The sequence below is a fragment of the Pseudophryne corroboree genome, chromosome 8 (genome assembly GCF_028390025.1).
Source record: "Pseudophryne corroboree isolate aPseCor3 chromosome 8, aPseCor3.hap2, whole genome shotgun sequence".
Classification (NCBI taxonomy): domain Eukaryota; kingdom Metazoa; phylum Chordata; class Amphibia; order Anura; family Myobatrachidae; genus Pseudophryne; species Pseudophryne corroboree.
Genome location: NC_086451.1, coordinates 139,072,258 through 139,100,231, shown reverse-complemented (window position 1 = coordinate 139,100,231; position 27,974 = coordinate 139,072,258).

Sequence of the window (27,974 nt, the reverse complement as noted above, 5' to 3'; positions counted from 1 at the left end):
ACCCGTAGGGCCTGGCGAAGTGTTTCAGGAATAGTTCAGCCGTAGTCTTCGCAGTCAAATCTTTCGCAGGGACCGCCACTAAGAGCTTGCTATAGTGGTCGGTCATGGTTAAGGCATAGTTGTGTCCACTGGTGCTGGGCTCTAGTTTCACGTGGTCGAGAGCGACAATTTGCAGCGGACGGTGACTCTTGATGGGGTGCAAATGGTCCTTCTGATGTGCCTCTGGGCGCCTTTTCAGGTTGCAGTGGACACAGTCCCGACACCATCGTTCTACGTCCTCATGCAGAAGTATCGGGTACGCAAGATGGCTTCCGTTTTTTGTGTACCGAAATGCCCTGACTTGTCGTGGTAGGCGGTAAGTAGGAAATTTGCCTGTTTCCTGGGAACAACTACTTGGTTCACTGTCTGGTGAGTACCGGGGTCAATACTGGTACGTACTAGGATGCCCTGTTTCAGGTGAAATTGTCTCCGATGTCGCAGTAGCTTTACCAGCTCCGGATCTGCTTCGGCACGTTGTGCCCGGGTCAGTTGGTGGTTACGTCGGAGGAGGGCTGCGAGTTCCTTCAGCACTGGATTCTGTCGCTGGGTCGCTTCCCAGTCTACAGCAGGGGCTTCGGGCAAATCCGATCGCTGTTGGTCCGTGACAGCTAATGGGTCTGAGGTGACCGTCCATCTTTTTTTCGAGGCCTTGAAGACAGGGGCTTCTATTTCTTCTTCAACATCCCTTCCTTCTTCCGCCACATCGGTGGTGGGCAACCGGGAGAGAGCGTCGGCGTTGCCGTTGGATTTCCCACTCCTGTAGGACACAGTGTACTGGAAATTGGCGAGCCGTGATACCCATCGCTGTTCAAGGGCGCCGAGTCGGGCAGTGGACAGGTGCGCCAAGGGGTTGTTGTCTGTCATGATGATAAATGGTGTCGCAGCGAGGTAGTGTTTGAATTTTTCTGTGACGGCCCAGACTAGGGCGAGCAGTTCCAATTTGAAAGCACTGTAATTTTTGCAATTCCGTTCTGTCTTGCGTAATCCTCTACTGGCATATGCGATTACTCTCTTGCGCCCATTCTGCACCTGAGACAATACGGCTCCTAATCCATGATGGCTGGCGTCTGTGCAGACTTGGAACGGCTGCTCGTAATCGGGATAAGCCAATAGCGGGGCTTCCGTCAAGGAGGTCTTCAACTTGTGGAAGGCCCATTGCTGTTCTTCGCCCCACTGCACTGGTGACGATCACCTCCTTTCGCGGCCAGACTGACCCCTCAGCAGTTCATGCAACGGAGCTGCCACTTTGGCAAAGTGTTCCACGAAACGTCTGTAGTAGCCCACGAACCCGAGGTAGCTCCGGACATCCCTAACGGTCTTCGGCACTGGCCAATCCCGAACAACTCGGACCTTCTCAGGGTCGGGCGTCGCGCCTTCCGCGCTGATGACATGGCCTAGGTATTGGACCTTGGGCTTGAGCAGGTGACATTTCGTGGGTTTAAGCTTCAGACCACATTTTGTCAGTTGTTGGAACACTTCTTCTAGATGTTGCAAGAGGTCCTCGTAACTCTTCGAGAAAATTATTACGTCATCGAGGTATAGCAGGACCATCTCGAAGTTGTGCTGTCCAAGACATGTTCCATGACGCGTTGAAATGTTGCGGGTGCATTACAAAGCCCGAAAGGCATCCTTTCGAATTAGAACAGGCCCATCGGTGTCGTGAAGGCTGTGTTTTCCATGTCTTCGGGGGCCATCTGAATCTGCCAGTATCCACTGGTGAGGTCAAGGGTCGAAAAGTATGCGGCAGTCTTCAGTGCTGTCAAGGACTCCTCAATCCGAGGGAGCGGATAGGAGTCCTTATGGGTAGCCGCATTGAGCTTGCGGTAATCGACGCAGAAGCGTAGGCTGCCATCCTTCTTCTTAACGATCACTAGCGGAGCTGCCCAGGGACTGTGACTTTCTTTGATAACTCCCGCGTCTTTCATTTCCGCTATCATTTTTCTCACAGGTTGGTACAAGGCTGGGGGAAGGGGTCGGTGTCTCTCCTTTATAGGCGGGGTCGTCCCTGTAGGAATATGGTGGTACACCTTGTCGACTCTTCCAAAGTCTGAAGGGTGTTGGCTAAAAGCTGCTGCATTCCGCCGCACCACTCGTAATACTCCCGCTTTTTGTTCATCGGGGGTATCTGCGCTGCCAATCTGAATATCAACCCACCATGGGGTTTCTTGACCCGTCGTCGACGGCCCCTCGGTCGCCGTCTCTTGGGCAGCTGTGGTCACCTCCTGGCTTACAATGTCTTAGAAGTCGATTGAGCTTATTTTCGCCACCAGGCAGCGCTTGTGTAGTCTAATAGTATAGGGATGCGGGTTCAAGATGCGTACTGGTACTCTCCCCTGTTCTACCTTCGCTAGCGTTCTTGCCACCGCGAAGGGTTGTTGACCCTCCGAGTCGCAGGGTTCCACCAAGGCTTCGTAATCTCATCCTCCTGGACCGATTTTTGCCCTACACCAAATTACATGTTCAGAGTTCGGCTTCAAGAGAATGGCCCGGTGGTCGGCGATTCTGGCCTTCCCCACCTCCCCTCGATGGTTGGCGAATTTCTTCTCCTCCAGCAGGTGCACCGTCTGCTGCAAGGCTCTCCGCTCCACTGGGGCGGCTATCTGCATCTCCTGCCGGAGGGCTTCCACTAGCTCATCAGGGCAGTTCTTCAAGACATTCATCCCCAGGATGACGGGAGGTAGGTGAGTGTTAGGAGCCGTGGTGACAAGATACCCTTGCCGGGGCAATGTCGCGTTTCCAATTGTTGTGTCCGCTTCCCAGTAACCCTGATACGTTATGGGTTGTCCATTGCTGGCCAGCAGATGGAGCCAGGTGGTTGGTGGGGACACAATGGCGGCTCCGTCCCAGTGCTGAAGGAACTCGGTGATTCGGATGGTGGAGACTTGCGACCCAGTATCCAACAGAGTTGGAATTTCAATTCCATTGATACAAATCTTCAGGTGTGGGCACTCCCCGACATATCTGGACCATTCTTGGGGCAGTGGCCCACTTACTGGTTCCTCTCCCGAAGGTCGGTCCGTTGCCTCGGGAGTTCTTCGTTTAAAGCGGCCGCAGGGCAGTTCCTTTCGATATGGCCACTCTGTCGACACCTTCTGCATATCGGGCTCCCCTGAGAGTCGAACTGGTCGGTGGGTCTTCGGCCAAATTCTTTTACCACATCCCAGCGAGGACAACTCCGCCCACTTCATTCTTGACGCCATTCTTGGCGCTTATTCCTCTCTTGGTCCCTGTCGAACTCATCCATCCTTCGATTCATTCAGGAGAGAGTCGCCGTCATTTCCGCCAGCTTTTGGTTGAGCGTTTCCATAGAATCTGGACTCGGTGAGGCTTGCGCTTGTTGGAGGACCGTTCCTCCTTGGGTTGGTCCGTCAGATTTTCTGAGCAGTGTGGTTTCTCTGTAGCTGTCCTCTTCACTCCACTCCGAAGACGCGTCTTTCTCGACATTATTACTCTGATTTTTCCCAAGGATCTGCAGCATCGTCTCTTTGAATTCGGAGAAGGAGCTCTCTGGTTGCCGTCGTCTCTCCATGCGCATTTGAGATCGAATCGTCTCTCCTCTTGCCCCTTCCACAAACAGGTCTGTTAATGTTCTGTCTATCCCTTCGACCTCTCGTTCATCCAGAGCCCATATAGTCTTTGCAGCTTCTTGTAGGGCCAGCGCGAAGTCACGCAGTGATTCATCGGGTCTTTGTTTCCTCGCATAAAGGCGGCTCTTTAATTCCGCTATGGTCTGACAGTCGAATATGGTCACCAGCTTCTTGAAGATGCATTCGACGGTCTTCTTTTCACTGTTTTCCCATGCCTTCACTTCCCGTAGTGCCGAATCCGTCAATTGACCCATCACGATCTCTATTTTCTGTTCTTCGGTTAGTGAGTACAGGCGGAACATGGAGTACATCTTGTCCTTGAATTCTTTGAATGTACTCGAACCCGGCACTTGTTTCCCTGCAAACGTTGGTAACCATGGTGCTCCAAAATAGTATGGCATAGTCAACGGTGATGCCGCCATGGTGGTCGTGTCTCCTTGTCTGGGTGCCGGTGGTAGCATGGGAGTAGCGGGGACCTGTGGATCCGTCATCTTGCTCGTATCCTGTTCGCGGACGCCAAATGTGATATGTGGTTAAGCGTACATGGAGTCTCGCGTCTGTCCCATTTCGGCTGGTCCGGTCGTCCGGTTCCTGCTTGTGCGAAGTCTGTTGGAATCTGCGGAGGGCACCTGTGCAGAACCTGGGTAGAAGGGACGGAGATACCCCAGTATAGACAACTCCCCCCCCCCCCCAAATGTGAGAGAACCACTACGGTGGGATACGGTAACAAAGATTTATTGTAAAAGCGGCTAATCCCCGTTTAAGGAAACTGGGTTTGCGGTTAGTAAACCTAGCACATCTCGGTTAAGATCATTTCCATTGCTCACATATTATTCACCAAAGCAATACGAACATAGCATAACAATGACACAAATGCATTTCAGAACTTTAACATCCCAAAAAGGGTCTCTAGAAAAGCAAGTTTCATGAATACACAGGCAGCACGTTGAACACGCCACTAGGTGGCACTATGAACTCAATAAAGGGGTCTCTGGCCCAAAAATCCATATAATCCGGAGAAGTTCAAACGTGCGTTTGATCGGTAATGTCACTGGAGTTACGTCTATTCCCCAATGGGAGGGCTTGGTAAGTCCTGCACACGGTATGCGGGGCTATTATCCTCGGAAATGGAAGCCTTGGGGGTACGGACAACTACCTCCGCTGGGAGCAAATTGAACAGTGTCAGTTGTCTAGCTGGGTGCACTTCCCTAAGTACAACATGGGAAGGGGATGCAGGTAAGTGGCGTTGTTCCCTTAGGGCCGGCCCGTATCCTGTGATATGGTCGCGGGGATTGGTGGTAGGTGGCGCTTTGAGCTCAAATGGGTTCACGAGGTCAGGCCTGTGGTGGCCCAGAGGACTCCCTCCGCAATTGTATTGCTGTGTGCTGAGGGTGCATATTATGAGGGGAAGCAGGTGCAACCGGCCAGGGCTGGGGTAAATGCGGCTGGCAGTCCCTGTACCCCTGTAGGGTGCTTCTCACTGGTAGAGTGGAGGGGGAAGGCTGGGCAAATTTGAAAGTACCTGGTTCTGTGGCTTCTTCCCTTTAACCGCTCGTAGCTGCTCCCGGCCGGCGCGGGGATGTCCTCTGCAGTAGCGCTCGATCTCCTCACTCGCCGCCCGGCTCTCCACTGACGCGGCAGTGCGGTCCGCTCTCCCGCAGGTGGCTCACGCTGCCTCCGTCCTCCTGACCGCGGCTCACAGCTCTCCTCTGCCTGGTCGGTGCAGTGCGTCTCTCCTCTTGTCACCGCCGCCAGCACTCTTCGCTACCCGGTCTTCTCCTCACCCGGGGTCCGTAGCGCGCGTCGCTCCTCTCCCGCTCGTCTCTTTACTTCAGCGGCAGGGCGCACTCTGTCTCGTCAGCCGCGGCTCTTTTCCCCGCTGTCTCCCGCCGGACCTGTCCTCTGGCGCCAGTCCCGCTCTCCTGTTCTCCCGCTCTCTGGGCCGCCAATCCCCTTCAGCCTCCAGATCACTGTCGGGACCACCTTAGTTGCCTAGCAACCGGGCAGCCTATCAAACTCTACCGGGCAGCAGCTGCAATTGTAGTTAGGAGTGTCCCGGAGGGACAGATGCTAGGTATCACACATAGTGTAGCCTGCCTAGGAACGAGTTGGCGTTTGTGAGATGCTGCTACTGGTGCCGCTGCTGTTGTTGCTGCGGGAGGCAATACATCTACCCAGTTGGCTGTCACAGTCATATAGGCCCTCATTCCGAGTTAATCGCTAGCTGCCGTTGTTCGCAACGCAGCGATCAGGCTAAAAATTGGTACTTCTGCGCATGCGTATGCAGCTCAATGCGCACGCTCGACGTAGTTTCACAAAAGCCGATACAGTTTTACACAAGGTCTAGCGACACTTTTCAGTCGCACTGCTGATCGTTCAGTGATTGAGTGGGTGTTTCTGGGTGGTAACTGACCATTTTCGGGGAGTGTGTGTAAAAACGCAGGCGTGCCAGATAAAAACGCAGGAGTGGCTGGAGAAACGCAAGCGTGGCTGGCCGAACCGCTAGGCGTGTTTATGACGTCAAAACAGGAACTAAATAGTCTGAAGTGATCGCAAGGTAGGAGTAAGTCTGCAGCTACTCTGAAACTGCACAATTTATTTTTGCACTCCTGCTAAACTAAGATATACTCCCAGAGGGTGGCGACTTAGCGTTTGCACTGCTGCTAAAAGCAGCTAGCGAGCGAACAACTCGGAATGAGGGCCATAGTTCTTAGTCTGCCCTGTTCCACTTGTCCACATGTCTGTGGTTAAGTGGACAGTGGCTACAACTGCATTTTTTAGGACACTGAGGACACTTTTTCTGATGTCTCTGTACATTCTCGGTATCGCCTGCCTAGTGAAGTGGAACCTAGATGGGATTTGGCACTGGGGGGACACTACCTACATCAATTCTCTAAGGCCCACTGAACTAATGGCGGATACTGGACGCACGTCTAACACCAACCTAGCTGTCAAGGCCTTAGTTATCCGCTTTGCAAACGGAGGACTGCTGTCATATTTCATCTTCCTCCCAAAGGACTGTTGGACAGTCAATTGCTTACTTGAAGTAGTACAAGTGGTCTTCCGACTTCGCCTCTGGGATGACGATCGACTCCTAGCAACAACAACAGCAGCGTCAGCAACAGCAGCAGTAGGCATACCACTCAAGGATCCTCCAGAGGAATCCCGGTTAGGAGAGGACTCCTCAGTCTTGCCAGTGACATGGCCAGCAGGACTACTGACGTTCCTGACTGTGGAGGAAGTTGACATTGAGTGAGTTGGTGGTGTGGCTTGCAGGAGCTTGGGTACAAGAGGAAGAAGGGATTTAGGTGTCAGTGGACTGCTTACGCTCTTACTCAAAGTTTCTCAACTTCACACTGACTTCTGATGAATATGCAGCAGGTGACATATAAGGGAGGATGTTCCTAGGTGGTAAGTCCTTACCCCTACTTATTACAAATTGAAATAGGCAACACATGGCTTGACACCTGTTGTCCAGATTTGTGGAGAAATAATTCCACACCAAAGAGGTGGCTTTTTTGGTATTTTGCCCAGGCATCACAATGGACTTATTCATCCCATGGACAACCGGTGTCTCCCCCCCCCCCCCCTCCCCCGTTGCCTAATTTAAACAAACCACATCACCATCAGAATCCTCCTTGTCAACTTCCTCCTCAGCGCAAGCAACACCCATATCCTCATCCTGGTGTACTTCAACAGTGACATCTTCAATTTGAATATCAGAAACTGTACTGTGGGTGCTACTTCCAGCACTTGCAGAGGGGGTGCAAATGGTGGAAGAAGCCACCTCTTCCTGTCCAGTGTTGTGAAGGTCAGGCATCGCAACTGCCGACACACTTGGACTCTCCTTGGGGATTTGTGATACCATCTCAGAACGCACAGTTCTGTGCTGTGCTTTTTCCAGCTTAACTCTTACAATTTTTCTAGTGGGAGGATGAAAGCTTCCATCGTCATGTGAAGCTGAACCACTAGTCATGAACATAGGACATAGTCATGAACATAGGACTAGTCATGAACATAGGACACTCCGTGTCGTAAATGGCATATTGGCAAGTTTACGTTTCTCCTTAAAAAAAAAAATTGTTTCTTTTTATTGAACTTTGGCTTTTAGGATTTTACACGCACTCAAACTATCACATTGGGCATCGGCCTTGGCAGACGACGCGTCTATGTCATGACTAGTGGCAGCAGCTTCAGCACTAGGAGGAAGTAGTTCTTGATCTTTCCCTATTTTATCCTCAAAATTTATGTTCTCCATTATTTTCTGGAGTTATATAACAATATGCGGTACAGTAGAGCGTACCTCTACACCACACATAGCAAACCCTGTGAAAATTATGTGGATTAAATATTAATAACCCCTCTATTTGGAGTAAATAATATACAGCACAGGACAGCACCACTAAATTTATATGGCAGCACCACTGGACTGGACTTATAAGGCAGTACCACTGGATTTATACGGCAGTACGATTGAACTGGATTTATACGCCAGTACCACTGGAATTATACGGAAGTATCACTGGAATTATAAGGCAGTACCACTGGACTTTTACGGCAGTACCACTGGACTGGATTTATACGGCAGTACCACTGGATTGGATTTAAACAGCAGTATCACTGGATTTATATGTGAGTACCATAGGAATTATATGCCAGTTTCACTGGAATTATATGGCAGTACCACTGGATTTATATGGCAGTATGACTGGACTGGATTTATACGCCAGTACTACTGGAATTATGCAGCAGTACCACTGGAATTATACGGCAGTACCACTGGAATTATACGGCAGTACCACTGGACTTATACGGCAGTACCACTGGACTGGACTTATACGCCAGTACCACTGGAATTATACTGCAGTATCACTGGAATTATACGGCAGTACTACTGGAATTATACGGCAGTACCAATGGATTGGATTTATACAGCAGTATCACTGGATTTATACGCGAGTACCATTGGAATTATATGCCAGTATCACTGGAATTTGTCGAAGTCAGAAAATATTACAGTACACACATCACGTACAAAACTCCACACACATGGCCTCCGTGCGCGTACTTGTTCTGCCGTGGGTGCGCATATTCGCAAGTTGCGTATGACCGCTCACGCATGGTATGAGTAATTACAGTAGCATTTGTATTCGCATGGAAAAGCCTCAAAGACATATCTAATATTTAATCCACATAGTGCACAATGTACACATAGCCCACACGCACACCAGCAAACTATACTTTTTTAAAAGGTACAACAACAAAGGGATTCACCTTTACAGGATATGAGGGGACAGCATTAGGTTATGAGGTGGTGTTTAGTATCCAACTGTAGGGTATTTGAAAGGCAACATTCCGGTAGCAGTTTGCAGAAGATAGCATGCTACTGCGCATAATTATGCACAGGAACAGGATATTAATATTATACTGTGTTTACTGTACTCTGATATTTGGCGGGGACCCAGTGGAGACCAACTGCAAGCATACCTGGACCAGACATCGCCCACCTATTCAGACCAACCTATGACCCCTCCTGTACTGTAAATGACCAGCCCTTTGTCCTATAGATGAAGAGGTTACAGTTTCTATTGTATTGTGTTTTGACCAACTGTATAAAAGCCAAGCTGCCTAGCCGGTCATTCATCTCTCTCTCTGAAGGTCATCTTGCTATATTGACTGAGCACCGGACCGTGTGGCGCTGGCGAAACCAAACGTATGTACCATTGATTGTAGCCTCTTTTCTGTTATTGTGATTGTATATCTGTTGTAACCCCCTTTCAGCAATTATATGTTGGTGGGTCAGATCCCAACATCTTAAATACAATTGTTATTGTGTCTCCTTCCTGCTAAGGTTTAAAGTGTATTTCAGACACACGTGTAGCTGCATTGTGCTCTCAGTGTGTCGGTGTGTGTGTATGCACTGCGTGTACTTTGTACGTCCGTTGCGGCGTGTGTACGCAAAGTGCATACACGGTATGGACCTTTGTACGCTAACTGTGTAAAAAGTACGTAGGTTAAGGATTATATACAGCGGCCGAAGCGGCTCGAATTTAAGTGTATTGAGTGTATTAAGGTATTGCTTTTAGTCCTGTAAGTAAATCAGCATTTACAATTGGGGGCTCGATCCGGTTTTTCACACACTCGTAGGCTAGCAGATCATAGCAGACTTTAATCTATCAGCAAAGGGTGGAGATACATCTTTAAGTAAAACCTTTTCCTGGTTGCTTGGATGTTTTGAAACCCTATTTTGTGCTGTTAGATGCGTCTGCTCTGTCTAGTCTGCAGAGGTGCTGATAGAATCCGGAGGTAAACAGGAAAAAAGCTATTTAAAATTCTGTGTAATTTTTCTTGGCGCCAAAAGCGTATACAAAGCTACCGATACTTTGCATACCCTCTCACATACTGCTGCCATAGGTTCATAGGTTCATAGTCATTTTAGACCTGTGTGAAATCGGATACATTTGTTGGCTTTATAGATACATTTGAAATAAGTATTAAGGGTGTAATCATAAAACATAAAACGCAGTTCTGTCCTAGTCGTTAAAGGTTTATACAGAACAAGTGTGGGTTATGTAAGTGAGCAATAATAGTTTGTATTGCTCACATTTATAGAGATTGTGTGGTTTGTTGAATTGCGGACGCACTTTTGTACACGTGGTACCGACAAAGTACAGGGTCGCACACGTGGCATAAAAGGCACACACGGTCGCGTGTTTACACAAGGTTGCGTAGGATTGTGGACGCTAAGTACAAATCACACGATAGTTGTTCAAGTAAAGGCGGGGTAGTTTACATTTAATACAATAGCACATAACTATCCGATTTCAAAAGCAGGTTACCTTAACTATTTTGTTTAAAACTGTAAGTACCTCTGGGGTAAAGTAACCAACCTGGGAGAGTGGTATTTTCTGTACAGAGAAGAAATACAAGGTGTATCTGAGTGAGTGAAAGCAGGAGTGAGTGGAGCTAAACCCCAGAAATTCGGGTCCCGTGGAAACACTGGGTTAGTAGAGGCCCGGTGGCGTAAGGTTCACTACCTTACGTGAACATAAAGAGAGAAATACGCAAGTCGTGAGGAGGCTTGCACAGGAGCGTAATTAGGAATTGTGAAATTGAAGTAAAAGTGAATCCCAAATAGATAAAGGTTTTTTGTTACGCTCCAGCTGAGGAGCGCAGCTTGTGAATTCGACTCCCGCGATCGTAGGGCATATAGATAACTAGTATCTATAGGCTGTGTGAGTGAACCGCACGTCTGTGTGTTTTACACAACACAAAGTGATATTATTGTATCATAGGCGCTGTGGAGAGCATACGCAGACGTGATTGTGTAAAAGGAAAAAGAAAGGGGTTTTTCTCTGATAACGTCAGGAAATCTCCCTGGTGGGTGTCCACTGGAAAGGGTCAGCAATAGTTATTAGGCAACTGTTTTTTCACCCTACAGAAATGCCCAGGGTGGGCAGCTTTGAATCAGAGGTACTGCAGAACGTAAAGATTAGAATATGTCTTATCAAATCTAGAAAACAAAGGATCAGACATAACGATTAAAACTTTGGCAGCAGGAGGGAGAGGTGCAAAGGGAACTAGCTCGCACAGCAGGTTCCAAACCTGGCAGGAATGTGAGTACGAACACACCATTACAGACACAGGTCGAAGGGGAGAAAATGGCTACAATCAATGGTGTATTGGAAAACGATAGAGACAGTCATGAAAAATGTATTAACCCTAACCCATGCATATTGTACCCTGTCTTAAGTTCTCTCCAAGGTCATAGGTCAGAGGAAAATGATGCATCCATCTCACTCTCAGCTCTCATTCAGGCAGTCACCTTACAGGAAACTCAGGTGGGCCCTGGCCAACAAGTAAGAGCAGTGACGGTGTCCCCTACTGAAAGGACTGGTGAGATCACAGACATCGGTAAGTGTGAGACTGTTCATTACACAGTGACAATAACACCTCACAGTGAGCAGATTAGGAATGGAATGGTTGGGTTACATCCTGTCTTGGAAATAGTGACTCCCAAAAGGAGGACCGATAGTCAGGGAATAACCCCCACCAGGAATAATGCAATGTATTACCCGTGGTCCAGATCAGAGCTGCGGTCAATCATTTCAGAATTCCCCAATCCCCAGAAGCATTTAGCAAGATGTCAGAAGTTTATCAGGGATCTGGGTAATACCCATGAACCGGCAAACAAAGATTGGCGGACATTCTTGAAAGCGTGCCCCCTAATATTGACACCCAAAAATGTATTACGGATTATAAATTAGAGTCGGATGGTCCTATGACTGACGAACACAATCAGGAGAACGTGGAACAAATTAACATACAACTAGGATTGTATTTTCCCACTGCTGTTAAGTGGAGCAAAATTTTCTCCATAAGACAGAAGGACAGTGAAATGACATCTGAATATTTCCATAGGGCTTTGCAAATAATGGCTAGATACACTGGGGTATCGGATATAGGGAACGATGCAAATTACAGGGAGGTAGCTGTCTCTGTGCTAATGGATGGGCTCAATAAGGCATTGAGGGACAGGGTGCACACATCTTTGCCTAATTGGAGAGGGGTCACAGTAGCTAATCTTAGAGAGTGCACTACTGAACATCACAAGAATATCTCTAGACGCAAAGAACAACAGGAGAGGTTGAGGACGGTAAGTATACAGGCACATACAGGAAAGTCCCATTAGCCTGAACCCCAGACCCTGGATGTTTGGAGAAGACCGAGATGATGTTACATTTGTAGGAAGAAAGGGCATTTTGCCAGAGATTGTAGGAGTAGTAGGACACATAGACAATATAGACCCCCTAGACAGAAAACACAAGCCACATTATTAAACACGTAGACGGGACCAAGGGACATATAGTAAGGAATCACAAGCTAAATTGAAAACACAAATTCTGCTAATGGGAAGAACGAAATAAATGCAGCACTACCCTTTGACAAAACTTGCTGGGGTTAAGATGGGGCCTCTAAACTTTTGCTTCTTTTTCTAGCAGAAATGGCCCCTGATTAACTTAACAGGAACTTTGTTAGATATGATATACAGTACATATAATGTGCTCCCGCTCAGGAAGTACAAAGTATGCTAGACACCCACGAAGACTAATGTTACATTTCACTGTTCTAGATTCATGTCCATCACAGGTAGAGGAAATTATCTCACAGATACCGGGTTCCCTATGGACTTAGGATGGACAGGACACTGGATCGATGGCTGGGATAGTCCCAATAGCGATACAACAAACACAGATTTTTTATTTATTTATTTTTTTAGGGGAGTAGACCAAGTAAAGAATCACTTCCCCGTAGTGCCCAATCCAGTTGTCATTTTTATTAAATCTTCTTTAACTCTACAAACTTATCTGTCACCAACTTCTATTCTGTTTCTCTACAATTTCCTCTTCATCTTTTGCATTCACACAGGGTGGTCCAATACATGGACCAGATTACAGTTCAAACACCTCGGTCCTTCAGAGTTCTGCCCAAACCCAGTATATCTCACCAGCAGGATGACACCAGTATTACTGCAGTGTGCCTTGTCATGCACAAAGGGTGGAGAATGGGAATACTGGTGAAGGGAGATTGTGTACAGACACTGATATGCATGATAGTGTGACAGCCTGTTGGTGAATAGCAAATATGACATTTTCTTTTTCATTTTCCCTCTCTTCTCTCTTCCAGAGATGTTTTTACTTCACACAACTGATAACATGAAATAATTAAATAAAAATTCTAAATTTGTGTTCCCTACAGGAAAGGGCGGTCTGGAAGGCGAAGGGATATGGTCAGGAGTCCTCAGGACTTTGGACAGATGGACACGGTAAGCCAGTGGCCCCCAGAGCATATCTTCCAAGTCTAGCTGAGGTGGCACACGGTCTGACACATCTGGGCAAGGAGGGTATGTGCAAGCTGGTAAGGGCCTTCTGGAGTGTGCCAGGATTCTCTTCTCATGCGGGTAGGAAAGCAATGACATGTCTTACTTGTTTGAGGAAGAATATTGGTAAGGCAATACCAATGGAGCCATCCCATATTCCTCCTACAGACGGACCTTTTCAGGTAATACAAATCGACTTCATACAGTTACCACCCTGTAGGAATTTGAAATATGTGTTAGTATGTACTGATGTGTTTTCCAACTGGGTAGAAGCATTCCCCGCTGCCACAAATACTGCTGTGTTCACTGCAAAGAAAATCGTGCAGATATGGTATCCCTAGAATGATTGAAAGTGATAGGGGTACCCATTTTACAGGTGAAGTCTTTCAGGTCATGTGCAAACTGATGGAAATTAATAGCAAGCTGCATACTCCGTACCGGCCACATGCGAGTGCAAAGGTAGAGAGAATGAACAGCACTATTAAGAATAAGCTGAGCAAAGTGATGGCTGAAACTGGATTGCTGTGGCCAGAAGCTTTGCCACTAGTGTTGTACAGCATCAGAACCACTCCCAGGTCACCGCTTAACTTATCACCCTTTGAAATTCTTTTTGGTCAACAACCCCATGTAATGATAAACCCCCAGGATGATTTGAAATGCAATAATGAAATAACTGTGAAATATTTGGTTAGGATGAGCAAGCAGCTCAGAAATCAACAAAGAAATCTAAAGCTGGTGATGCCTGACCTACCGAACAGTAATTGTCATGACATTGAGCCTGGGGATTATGTGATGATTCGAAATTTTTTACACTCAGGTTGCCTCATAGACAGGTGGGAAGGACCGTATCAAGTCTTGTTAACCAGCACAACAGCACTAAAGGTCACCGAAAGAGAGACTTGAGTCCACGCGTCCCACTGCAAGAATGTCGCTGACCCGGAGAAAACTTGTGACAAAGAGCATGGTGAAGAGAGCCTCGTATCACTAGAGATTTTGTTCTGGGAAAGCTGAGAGGCGGGACTGTTGAAACGGCACCTGAGCGCGGAGAACAACAAGATCAAAGACGGTTGTCATACTATTTCTTTTTTTTTCACCTCCCACTGCATTCTTCGTTCTACCCCCCCCCCCCCCCTTCTTATTTCCTTTTTTTCCCCTAACAAAATGGATCTACCTCAAGAGACTGCGTTTCGGGTTTGTCTGGTAATTCTGTTTTTGCTTAGGACAATTTGTTTTGGTGAGGGTCCCAGAGAAGTCGAGCAAGGATCTGGAATGGGTTCTGATGGCAAGTACGGATTTGTAGGATCTCAGGAGCAGCACATCACTCGAGTAAAGGCTGGTATCAGTAAGCGCTCTGGTAGTCATGGAGCTCGGAGGCAATGTGAGGGGTTATTGTCTGATGAATATTGTATTTGTAGAAATTGCGAGAACATAGTCGAAGATGGGTGCATCAAAAGATATCAGTCCAACATTAATGCCGACATGGACCGGCATCCGTTGAGTGATTACCACTCATTAGTGGGTAAGGTCTTAAACCAGACCGAATGTTGGATGTGCTCACAAGTACCTCAAGGACAGAGTAAGTCAGGATTAGTCCCGTACCCTTTAGCAATAGATGAGGTACTCGAATTAAGGGGTGGGAGACCGGTGGACAAGAAATTCAATGTATCTAGGCCCCCTAGCTTGAAGCTCCACCAGTATCATGTAGATAGGTCCCTGTTGTGTTTTAATATTTCCAATTTCCGAAAACCAGGAAATTGGGAAGTGACGTGGAATAACCAGTCAATGACCTTTTCGCACAGAGCTGATAGGATAACTATCGACTCTGAACTTGTACGCAATAGCCAACAGTGGAAAGTATTTTCGGTACCGGTCTACACGTGGGAGCAAAACTATGTGGGTTGGAAAGGTATCGCAGAGGTATTGTACCCATATCATCCAGCCCGATACTTGTACTGAGAAATGAGATAACTAGGGATTGGTTTCTTTACATGGAAGATCTGCAATATGGTGATGTTACATTTGTCCCCTATGTTCTCCCACATGATGCCTATTTCATATGTGGGAGGAAAGCGTACAAGTGGCTTACTCCGAGTTCTGAGGGATTGTGTTATATTGGAAGAGTACTACCAGAGGTCATGACGATAACCCACGACAAAATGAAAGACGTTCACCACAACGCTCAGACTCCTTATACTCATACCCACTATGAACACATGATCAAGAGACACCTCATAGATAGGGCAGAGCAAGCAGCCTCTGATTTGATCCACGAATCCACCAGGATTCAGTTCCTTCTCGCATTAGATATTACCCGTACTGCCAGAGGAACTATAAATTAATCCATGCGCTAGCGAACTTGATAGATAATATCACTGAGATGTATGATGACACCTTCAGGTATACAAGAAGGGAGTTACAAGCCTACAAGAAGGAGCTGATTCAGCACAGGATGGTCCTCAATTACGTTACAGCTGTGACAGGTGGGTACTGTGTTCCCCTGGCAACTCAATATGGTGTGAAGTGCTGTACGTATATTACGAATAGCACTGACGACCCCACGGAGATCATCGATCAAAAGATGGACGAGATCTTGCAGTTGAAGTGGGAGTTCAGGAGGAAGCACAACCTTACCTTGACGGCTGTGGGTAATGAACTGACTGGCTGGGTCTCATGGTTGAACCCACGCAAATGGTTCTCAGGGTTAGGAGAGCGGGCACAGAATGTTATTATGAGTGTGGGAAAGTTTCTCCTTTGTATCCTGGGTGTCGTCATAATTATTGGCTTGATATTGAGGTGTGTTTCATGGCCTGTTTCACCATTTTTCTCTGTCTCCCCCTTTTTACCCAGAAACATCCAACCGGAAAAGATGTCAACCCTACCCAAATGTTTATGTGAATGTATTTTTATATATGTGTGTTATCTTTATCTCTGCAACCCTCAGTTAATGGCACACATAGTCGACAGGTGTTATACACATATAGTAGCATTCACATATGTTCTCCCACCATGTATCATCAACTAAATGTACTCCCCATTTGTTGGTATTAGAAGCCGAATAGGCGAGCGCAAAAGCCTTTGCCCGAAAGGAGCTCGGTAGTGTTTGTTTGCCCGAGTACAGACCCTTAATATGGGATAAGAAGTAATTAATGTATACTTCGCAATACCTCAAAGCTTACTTAGAACATATACAGCACGATGATACATGCCCCACAGACATTGAGTCATACATACATGCTTTTACTATCCCACTAGGCTATACATTTCCCACCTACAACTCTCCCCTGATCATCCGAGCTTTGTATATATTATATAGGTAATATATTTTAGTTTATTAGTTAAGAGTGGCAGTTATTGATGACTGCCAAAGGGTGGACTGTCGAAGTCGGAAAATATTTCAGTACACACATCACGGACAAACTCCACACAGATGGCCTCCGTGCGCGTACTTGTTCTGCCATGCGTGCGCATATTCGCAAGTTGCATATGACCGCTCACGCGGTCCTGCATATTAGCGCGTGGTATGAGTAATTACGGTAGCATTTGTATTCACATGGAAAAGCCTCAAAGACATATCTCCTATTTAATCCCCATAGTGCACAATGTACACATAGCCCACACGCACCACACCAGCAAACTATACTTGTTTAAAAGGTACAACAACAAAGGGATTCACCTTTACAGGATATTAGGGGACAGCATTAGGTTATGAGGTGGTGTTTAGTATCCAACTGTAGGGTATTTGAAGGACAACATTCCGGTAGCAGTTTGCAGAAGATAGCATGCTCCTGCGCATAATTATGCGCATGAACAGGATATTAATATTATACTATGTTTACTGTACTCTGATATTCGGCGGGAACCCAGTGGAGACTAACTGCAAGCACACCTGGACCAGACATCGCCCACCTATTTAGACCAACCTATGACCCCTCCTGTACTGTAAATGACCAGCCCTTTGTCCTATAGATGAAGAGGTTACAGTTTCTATTGTATTGTGTTTTGACCAACTGTATAAAAGCCAAGCTGCCTAGCCGGTCATTCATTTCTCTCTCTGAAGGTCATCTTGCTATATTGACTGAGCACCGGACCGTGTGACGCTGGCGAAACCAAACGTATGTACCATTGATTGTAGCCTCTTTTCTGCTATTGTGATTGTACATCTGTTGTAACCCCCTTTCAGCAATTATATTGGTGGGTCGGATCCCAACATCTTAAATACAATTGGTGTCGTGTCTCCTTCCTGCTAAGGTTTAAAGTGTATTTCAGACACACGTGTAGCTGCATTGTGCTCTCAGTGTGTCAGTGTGTGTGTATGCACTGCGTGTTCTTTGTACGTCTGTCGTGGCGTGTGTACGCAAAGTGCATACACAGTACGGACCTTTGTACGCTAACTGTGTAAAAAGTACGTAGGTTAAGGATTATATATAGCGGCCGCAGCGGCTCAAATTTAAGTGTATTGAGTGTATTAAGGTATTGCTTTTAGTCCTGTAAGTAAATCAGCATTTATAAATTATAAGGCAGTACCACTGGATTTATATGGCAGTACGACTGGACTGGATTTATATGCCAGTACCACTGGAATTATACGGAAGTATCACTGGAATTATACGGCAGTACTACTGGAATTATACGGCAGTACCACTGGAATTATACGGCAGTACCAATGGACTGGATTTATACTGCAGTACCACTGGAATTATACGGCAGTATCACTGGATTTATACGCCAGTACCACTGGAATTATAAGGCAGTACCAATGGACATATATGGCAGTATCACTGGACATATACGGCAGTATCACTGGACATATACGGCCACACAGTGACACCACCACTGGACTGATGCAGAACAACACAGCACCACTGCAATGGACTGGATTTATACAGCAGCACTGGACATATGGCAGCAGAGGACACCAGGGACGTGCAGTCAGGGGAGGCAGGGGAGGCAGTGCCTCCCCTGTCATTAATGATTAAATTAAAACAAAGTAGATACTTATGACACATTCTGTGTCATAAGTATCTTCTTTATATTAATTGTATCATTTTTTGGGTTTAAATCTTGTTTAAGTTAATTTAGGAGGCACCACGAACGGTGCCTCCCGCTGCCAAGTATAAATTGCAGAGAGCAGGGGGCAGACAGGGGGCGTAGCCAAGCAGAGGGCTGTAAAAGCCCATTAACAAAAACAGTGTTAGCGGCACTCATACAAGTGCCTCAGTGCAGGGACGTGCTTTCAGCTCATATGAAAGCACGCCCCTGTCACTGAAGCCGATGGGATTGGGCAGCAGATTCAGCACTGACAGTGACTGTATCCAGTCACTGTCAGCGCTGTACAGGAAAGGAAGAAAGGCAGTGTCCCGTGGTCCTGTGCGCCTCCTCCCCAGTCATAAGAAGTGCGGCCCCGTGCGCCCGCGCCCCCCTTCCCATCAGAAGTGCGGCCCCGTGCGGCTGCGCCCGCGCCCCCCTGTCAGAAGTGCGGCCCTGTGCGCCCGCGCCCCTCCCCCCCCTCCGTCAGAAGTGCGGCCCCGTGCGCCTGCCACCTCCCCCGTCAGAAGTGCGGCCCCGTGCGCCCGCGCCCCCCTTCTGTCATCAGCAGTGCGGCCAATGAGCCCGCGCCCCCCCCCCCATCAGAAATGCGGTCCCGTGCGCCCGCGCCCCCCTGTCATCAGAACTGCAGCCCCGTGAATGACAGCATCTCCTGACCGGCGCACCGCACTCGCACTACGCTGCACCCGCCCTCCCTGCTATTATATCCCAGCAGTGACAGGAGCCGCAGAGTAACAGTATAGCGGCAGCGGGAAGCAAATGAACCTGGGCACTATTTGCAGCACTGCTGGGCCGGCTCCACAGAACAAGCTGCAGGAGCAGACACCGAGACAATGTAGTAAGTGTCAGCATACATTTACTACTTTATTTCCACTCTCATCAAATCTCTCCACCCCTCACTCTCTGTCTCCCCCTTCCTTCCTCTCTCTTTCTTTCTCCCTCTCCTTCCTCTCCCTCCCCCTCTCTTTCTTTCTCCCTTTCCCTCCGCCCTCTCTTCCTCTTTCTATCCCTCTCTTTCTCTTTCTCCGCTCCCTCTGTCCATCTCCCTTTCTCTCTCCCTCCCCCATTCTTTCTCTACTCCCTCTCTCTGTCTCACTCCCTTCGTACCCCCCTCTCCTTCTCCCTCTCTCTCAGCAGTGTTCGAGCTGGTGCGTGGGTGGAGGTTAAGGTGGTGCCCCGTGATTCCCCAGAAATGTCAGAGTGTGTGTGTGTGTGTGTGTGTGTGTGTGTGTGTGTGTGTGTATATATATATATATATATATATATAAAAAACACACACACACACACACATATATTAAGCAGTGTGGGTGGCACGCATGGGACTGGCATTCAATTCAAATAAGTGGCCAAAAACAGTCTCCTTCACGATCAACATTTCGGTATTATTAACCTTTGCCAGGATCCTGACGAAGGTTAATAATAATACCGAAACGTTGATCGTGAATGAGACTCTTGTGTCCAGTTATTTCAATTGAATGTCAGTCCTGTGCGCGCCACCCGCACTGCTGATATATTCCTAGAATGAGACATACTGTATATATATTAGTTCTTAGAGGGCCCCCTTCGGCACTTCTGCGCATGCGTATGCGGTGCAATGCGCACGCGCGACGTACTTTCACAACAGCCGATGCAGTTTCACACAAGGTCTTGCGACGCTTTTCAGTCGCACTGCTGGCCGCAGAGTGATTGACAGGAAGTGGGTGTTTCTGGGAGGTAACTGACCGTTTTCGGGGAGTGTGTGCAAAAATGCAGGCATGACAGATACAAACGCAGGCGTGCCTGGGGAAACGCAGGCGTGGCTGGCCGAGCGCAGGGCGTGTTTGTGACATCAAATCAGGAACTAAATAGTCTGCAGTGATCGCAAGGTAGGAGTAGGTCTGGAGCTATTCTGAAACTACACAATCTTTTTTAGTAGCCGCGCTGCAATCTTTTCGTTCGCACTTCTGCTAAGCTAAGATACACTCCCAGAGGGTGGCGGCTTAGCATTTGCACGGCTGCTAAAAGCAGCTAGCAAGCGAACAACTCGGAATGACCACCTAAACCCCCATGTTTTCTTCTGTCAACTTCATAGCGCGGCACCCACGGCGACCCCTGCACATTTTGTACATACACTAGCCAGTGCCTCACAAGCCACTGACCTCACCGCATGCCACTGGAGGACACTACCACTGTGACTGGACTGATGCAGCACAACACACTACCACTGTACTGATGCAGGACACTGAAGGACACTGAGGACGGAGACATGTCCTCTCGCTACACTCTCCAATCCTGGAGTAAAAATGGCGGCAACGCGCGGCACCTTATATGGAATCCAAACCCAGCGAGAATCCGACAGCGGGATGATGACATTTTTCCTCGTTCAGGTTTCCGAGTCAGGCGGGAAAACCCGTGCCTGACTCGGATCTGGGCTTGGGTAGTGAAGTTTGGGGGGGTTTGGTTTTCAGGGAACTGAACCTGCTCATCTCTATTTAAAACCCACAAAAAAAATGCAGGTTCACAAAGCCTCCTTATGCTCACAGTTAACCTTTAGACCACTTCACGTTGCTTGGGACTGTCCTGAAAAACAATCTGTGCCTGCATCTGCAGTTACGCAGATGCTCTGCAAAATTTGCGTATGGTGGAAACAGTGAGGATTTAACATCAAAGACCAATATACTTAAGGACCACAATTTTCATTTATGTAAACATTTATGGTGTTAATATTAAACTACTGCTTAATTTAGCCTAATTTGTTGTACAGTGAGGGTAATTCCAAGTTGATCGCAGCAGGATTTTTTTTTAGCAGTTGGGCAAAACCATCTGCATTGCAGGGGAGGCAGACATAACATGTGCGAAAGAGTTAGATTTGGGTGGGTTATAGTGTTTCTGTGCAGGGTAAATACTGGCTGCTTTATTTTTACACTGCAATTAAGATTGTAGATTGAACACACCACACCCAAATCTAACTATCTTTGCACATGTTATATCTGCCCCCCCCGCCCCTGCAGTGCACATGGTTTTGCCCAACTGCTAAAAAATTTGATGCTGCGATCAACTCAGAATTGGGCCCATGGTTTTGCCCAACTGCTAAAAAAAATCCTGCTGCGATTAACTTGGAATTACCCCCTGTATGTCTTAAATTAATCATGAGATTGAAATGACATAGGGCCTTACTTTTTTACGTGTCAGCTTTGTGTTTGGAGATTTTATTACATTCAGCAAAATACACCTAGAAATGTGCATTTCCAACAAATTACAACTTGAAGTGGCAAAATACATTGCATAATGCACTTGCTAATTTGGGTATTTTGAGTATCAGATAACATTTGTTCTAGATCTTCTCAATAGGGTATACCTTTGATGGTAGGAATAAATCCATTATCCCTTTATAGTTGTGTAATGTAGTTACCTCCACTAGTTGCCTGGATCTTATCGTGTGTCTCTGGAGTGATCACAGTTCTATGTCCCACCATGTGAGTGTCATTTGAAGAAGATACTTTAGCTTCAGCTCCTTCCTCACTTTCCCCACCTCCATCTACATTCAAATTATGAGGATGGCCAGTCTCCTTCACTCTCACTTTCCTCCTCCTCTTTTTCATGCTGCGTAGATTGTAGCCCGAGCCGGTCTATAGAATGAAACACAATATTTTTATTTTAAAGGTAAAACCTCTACAATATGTAATTACAAGTGCATTAATAATATAGACAACATAAGGTTAATTTTTTGTGTGTGACCTTGTGCACATATGTGTGTGTTTTATGGGGCATAAATAAATTGAAAGTGCTGGAGTAGAAAGGAAAGGAGGTGGATGGTAGTGGGGAAGAAGTGAACCAAAGGGGTGTGGTACGATATGTCATTCATAATGTTGACATTCATTATGTTCACACTGATGAAATGTCGACATTATAGAACGTCGATATATAGTCCCTGGTGGCCCAGCGGTGACTTACCTATTCTTCACTTATTCTAGTAGCATCTCCCAGATCTCGATGGTCATGTGACTGTCAGTTCTGGTGGAGTAATCTGGCTGAGCAGCGTTTTGATAAGTACACTGGCCCTATCCTTAACACTATACCTAACCCTCCCACTTGTCGACTCTCTTAGAAAGTGGGTAGGGAGAAAAGCAGAACTATCCTGCCCAAAGTGGGACAGTTGGGAGCATATGTTGGGACAGTTGGGATCATACCGGGATATACTTTATTTAGGAAGGACAGAATTGGAAAAATCGGAGGAGGGGTAGCAATGTATGTAAAAAAAAAAAAAAAAAAAAAGCTAGTATACTACCTTAATACAAAGAATTGAGGAAAAAACTGGAGGCCCTTTGGGTGACCATAGAAACAGGGGAGAAGTCAATTTTTCGTATTGGGGTGATATACAGGCCACCAGGGCAGGAAGAGGAGCTCGACAAGAACCTATTGCAGGACATAACTAAAATGGCATTAAAAGGTGAGGTAATAATCATGGGAGACTTTAATCTTCCTGATGTAAACTGGGAGGTGTCTGTTGCTAGTTCCACTAGAAGTGTGGGCATTTTAAATTCCATTCAGTGAGCATCCCTCCACCAATTGGTGAGGGAGCCCACTCGGAAAGATGCAATATTATACCTAATGCTTACAAATGGAGACAGAATATCAGACGTAAAAATTGGTGAAAACCTGGGATCCAGTGATCATCAAGCAGTATGGTTCAGCATAAAGATAGAGACTGACTCACCCCATACAAAAACAAAGGTGTTGGATTTTAAGAAAGCTGATTTTGTAGGGATGGAAAAAATGTGTAAGTGGTTCTTTGGCAGAGTGGAGGAGCTTGGAAGCAGTGCAGGAGAAGTGGGAAACATTAAAAAGTGCGATATTAAAGGCAACAGACCTTTGTATCAAAAGTGTTAAGAAAAACACAAGGAAAAGGAAGCCAGTGTGGTTTGCAAAAGAAGTAGCAAATATTGTGAAAGCAAAAAGGATGGCTTTTAGGAAATATAAGCAGACACAAAAATAGGAATTAAATACCTACCAGTAATTCCTTTTCGCGTAGTCCGTAGTGGATACTGGGGAACTGTACTTTAGTACCATGGGGTATAGATCGTGTCCACTGGAGCCTGGCACTTTAAATCCTTTAGTGTGTGTATGTGTGTGCTGGCTTCTCCCCTCTATGCCACTCCTACCAGACTCAGTCTAGGAAACTGTACCCGAGGAGACGGACATACCACGAGAGAAGAAAACAGGTACAAAAGCGGTGAGGCAATAAGCCAACACACAACCATAACCATCCCAACAACATAAGGGGACCGCAATGGCGGGCCAACCAAACACTTACTCAGTTAAGCAGGAATCCAAGCACTGAGACGGGTGCCCAGTATCCACTACGGATTACGAGAAAAGGAATTACCGGTAGGTAGTAAATTCCTGTTTTCTCTTATGTCCTAGTGGATACTGGGGAACTGTACTTTAGTACCATGGGGAAGTCCCAAAGCTCCCAAACGGGTGGGAGAGTGCTGAGACCCCTGTAACACCGCCTGTCCAAATTGAAAGTCATCCTTGGCCAAGGTGTCGAACCGACAGAACTTAACAAAAGTGTTTGAACCAGACCAAGTAGCAGCACGGCACAACTGTAAGGCCAAGACACCCCGGGCAGCCGCCCAGGAAGAGCCCACAGATCTCGTCGAGTGGGTTTGAATACACGTCGGCAAAGGCAGAGCCACCGAAGTATAGGCTTGTTTAATGGTCAACCAGAGCCAATGAGCAATTGATTGCTTAGAAGCTGGACAACCAATCTTGGTGGCATCATAAAGGACAAACAGCGAATCAGATTTCCAATGACGAGCAGTCCGTTTAACATAAACCTTCAGAGCCCTCACCACATCCAAGGACTCTGGACAAATGGAAATGTCAGACAACACCGGATCCACGATGGGTTGCTTCATGTGAAAAACTGACACCACTTTTGGCAAAAACTGAGGTCAGGTCCTGAGTTCCGCCCTGTCTTCATGAAAAATCAAATAAGGGCTCTTACAGGATAAGGCCCCCAATTCAGAGACACGTCTGGCAGACGCCAATGCTAGTAACATCACAGTCTTCCAGGTAAGAAATTTAAATTCCACCCTATGTAAGGGTTCAAACCAGTCCAACTGAAGAAAGGACAAAACCACATTGAGATCCCACGGAGCCGTGGAAGGTATGAAGGGTGGTTGCATATAAAGAACTCCTTTTTGGAAAGTTTGTACTTCTGGCAACATAGCAAGTTTTTTCTGGAAGAAAAAAGATAGTGCCGAAATCTGCACTCTGATGGAGCCTAAAAGTAGGCCCATATCCACTCCCGCTTGCAGGAAAAGTAGAAAACAGACAATTCTAACTTCCATGGGAAAAACCTTTCTACTTTCACAACACGAAACATACTTTTTCCAGATACGAAAATAATGTTTTGACATAACCATCTTCCTGGCCTGAGCCATAGTGGAAATAACCCTGGAGAGAAGACCTTTTCTGGATAGAATCTCCCTCTCAACTTCCAAGCTGTCAAACATAGCCGCGGTAACTCTGGATAGACGAACAGACCTTGCTGAAGAAGATCCTTTTGAAGTGGCAGAGACTAGGGATCCTCCAGAGCCATGGTTAGGAGGTCCGAGTACCACGCCCGTCGAGGCCAATCCAGGGCAATTAGAATTGCTTGAATGCTTTCCCTTCTTAATCTTTTTAGAACCCTTGGGATTAGCGGTAAAGGAGGGAACAGTTACACAAATTGGTACGTCCATGTTGTCATCAGCGCATTCATTGCTACAGCCTGCGGATCCCTCATTATGGAACAGTAACGGTAGAGCTTCTAGTTTAGATGAGAAGACATTAGATCTATCTGCGGACAGCCCCACTGGTGAATTAACTGTTGAAACACCTGGGGATGTAGGCTCCATTCTCCCGGATGGAGGTTGTGTCTGTTGAGTAAGTCTGCTTCCCAGTTGTCCACTCCTGGAATGAATATGGCTGAGATGGCCTTTGCATTGGCCTCCGTCCAGAAGAGTATTTTTGACACTTCTTGCATCGCCGCTCTGCTTCGTGTTCCCCCTTGTTGATTTATGTACGCTACCGCCATGGCGTTGTCCGATTGAACCAGAATCGCCTGATCCCTCAAGAGATGGGAAGCTTGCAGAAGGGCATTGTAAATAGCCCTGAGTTCCAGGATGTCTATCAGCAGAGCAGATTCCTGATTTGACCATGTCCCCTGGAACTGGGCCCCCTGGGTCACAGCCCCCCAACCCCAGGGGCTGGCATCTGTTGTCAGTAGAATCCACTGAGTGGATATTGAAATTCCTGCCTTCTACCAGGTGAGGAACTTGTAGCCACCATAATAGAGAAATCCGGCCTTTCGGAGATAAGGTCACTTCCTGTTGCATGTTAAGGTGAGACCCTGACCATTTGTTCAGTAGATCCAGCTGAAATGGCCGGGCATGAAACCTGTCATATTGGATTGCCTCATAAGCAGCTACCATTCTGCCCAGCAAGCGTATGCAAAGATGTATGGATGCCCTGCGAGGACGGAGCACTGAGTGGACCATAGCTTGGATAGCCAAGGCCTTGTCCATCAGAAGAAATACCTTTTGAGACACTGTATCCAGTATCATTCCCAGGAACTGAAGTCATTGGGTTGGTTCCATGTGAGAGTTCTAAAAATTTAGGATTCACCCATGATAGCAGAGTCGTCAGATCAATGCTGTGCAGTAGGCGCTTAATGGACATAGCCTTTATCAGGAGATCGTTCAAGTAGGGGACTATGTTGACTCTCATCATGCGCAGTTGCAGCATCATCTCTGCCATGACATTGGTGAAGACCCTCGGAGCTGTGGATAGGCCAAAGGGTAAGGCCTGAAACTGGAAATGGTCATCCAATATGGTGAACCTGAGGTAAGCCTGATGAGGGGGCCACATGGGAATGTGTAGGTAAGCATCCTTGACATTTAGAGATACCAGGAATCTCCCCTCCTCCAGACCGGACACCACTGCCCGCGGGATTCCATCTTGAATTTGAGCACCCACAGAGATGGGTTTAGAGACTTCAGGTTCAGGATGGGTCACACCGACCCGTCTGGTTTTGAAACGACAAAAAGACTGGAGTAAAACCCCTGTTGCGTAACAGAGGAGGCAATGCAACCACCACTCCCGTCTGCAAAAGTTGTTGAATAGCCTCTTGCAAGGTAATTTTTGCTGCGGGTAAAACTGGGAAGTCTGACTTGAAAAATCTGTGAGGAGGAAGTGCTTGAAATTCCAGCCAGTATCCCTGAGAAATGAGGTCCCTCACCCAAGGATCCTGGCTGGATGTCGCCCACACGTGGGCAAAGTGTTGAAGGTGAGCAACTACCTGAAAGTCGCCCTGACATGGGGCCAACCGTCACTTGGAAGGCTTAGTGGCAAGGGACCCGGTGGTCTGGTCCAGGGATGCAGCAGTTGCAGGTTTACGGGACTTACCACAAGATCCTCTGGAAGTAGTGGAGACACCTCGGCCCCTGCCTCTGACCCTTGCCACACGAAAGGACTGCAAGGAGGGTCCTGGGTCTGAACGTCAAGGAGGTGGTGCAGCCAACAGCAGATAGGTAGACTTACCCGCCGTTGCCTGAGAGATCCACTTATTTAACTCGTCTCCAAACAAGGCATCACCTGTAAAGGGAAGATTTTCTGCACCCTTCTTGGAATCAGCGTCCACTGACCATTGACGTAACCACAGAGCTCTGTGTGCCGAAACTGCCATAGCAGTAGTGTAGCCATTTATCTTACACAATTCCTTTACAGCTTCGTTCATAAAATTTGCAGCATCCTGTATGTGTTTCAGCAGAGTAATTACCTCCTCCCGGGGCAGAGTGTCTAATCCATCATTAATATTATCAGACCACTTGACTACTGCCCTAGAAATCCAACCACAAACAATTGTGGGGCGTTGTGCTACGCCCGCTGCCATATATATTGCCTTGAGAGTGGTCTCAATTTTATGATCAGCAGGGTCTTTTAGGGATATAGCCCCTGGTACCGGCAGTACCAATTTCTTAGACAGTCTGGACACAGACGTATCGACTGATGTTTTTTTTTTTTCCATACCTTACCTGTCAACATCTGGGAGGGGAAATGTAGATAAAAATCTCTGAAGAGTTTTGAATTTCTTATCAGGGTTCACCCATGCCTCCCTGGCCAGGGAGTTTAATTTCTTAGACACAGGAAACGTGGCTGAGGTCTTGGGCCTAACATTAAAGTACAACTCCTCATCTGGTTCTGCTTCCTGATCGGGTATGTGAAGAACCTCTCTTACAGCATAAATGAGCTGTCCTCATCCATATCCTCATCATCTATATCAGGCTGGTCAGAATCAGAATCAGAATGGAGAACCTGTGCAGTGAGCGTTTATGTGAAACCAACAGAGGGGGCTTAGAAGCCTTTCTGGTATCTGCTGCTTTAGCCAATCAATA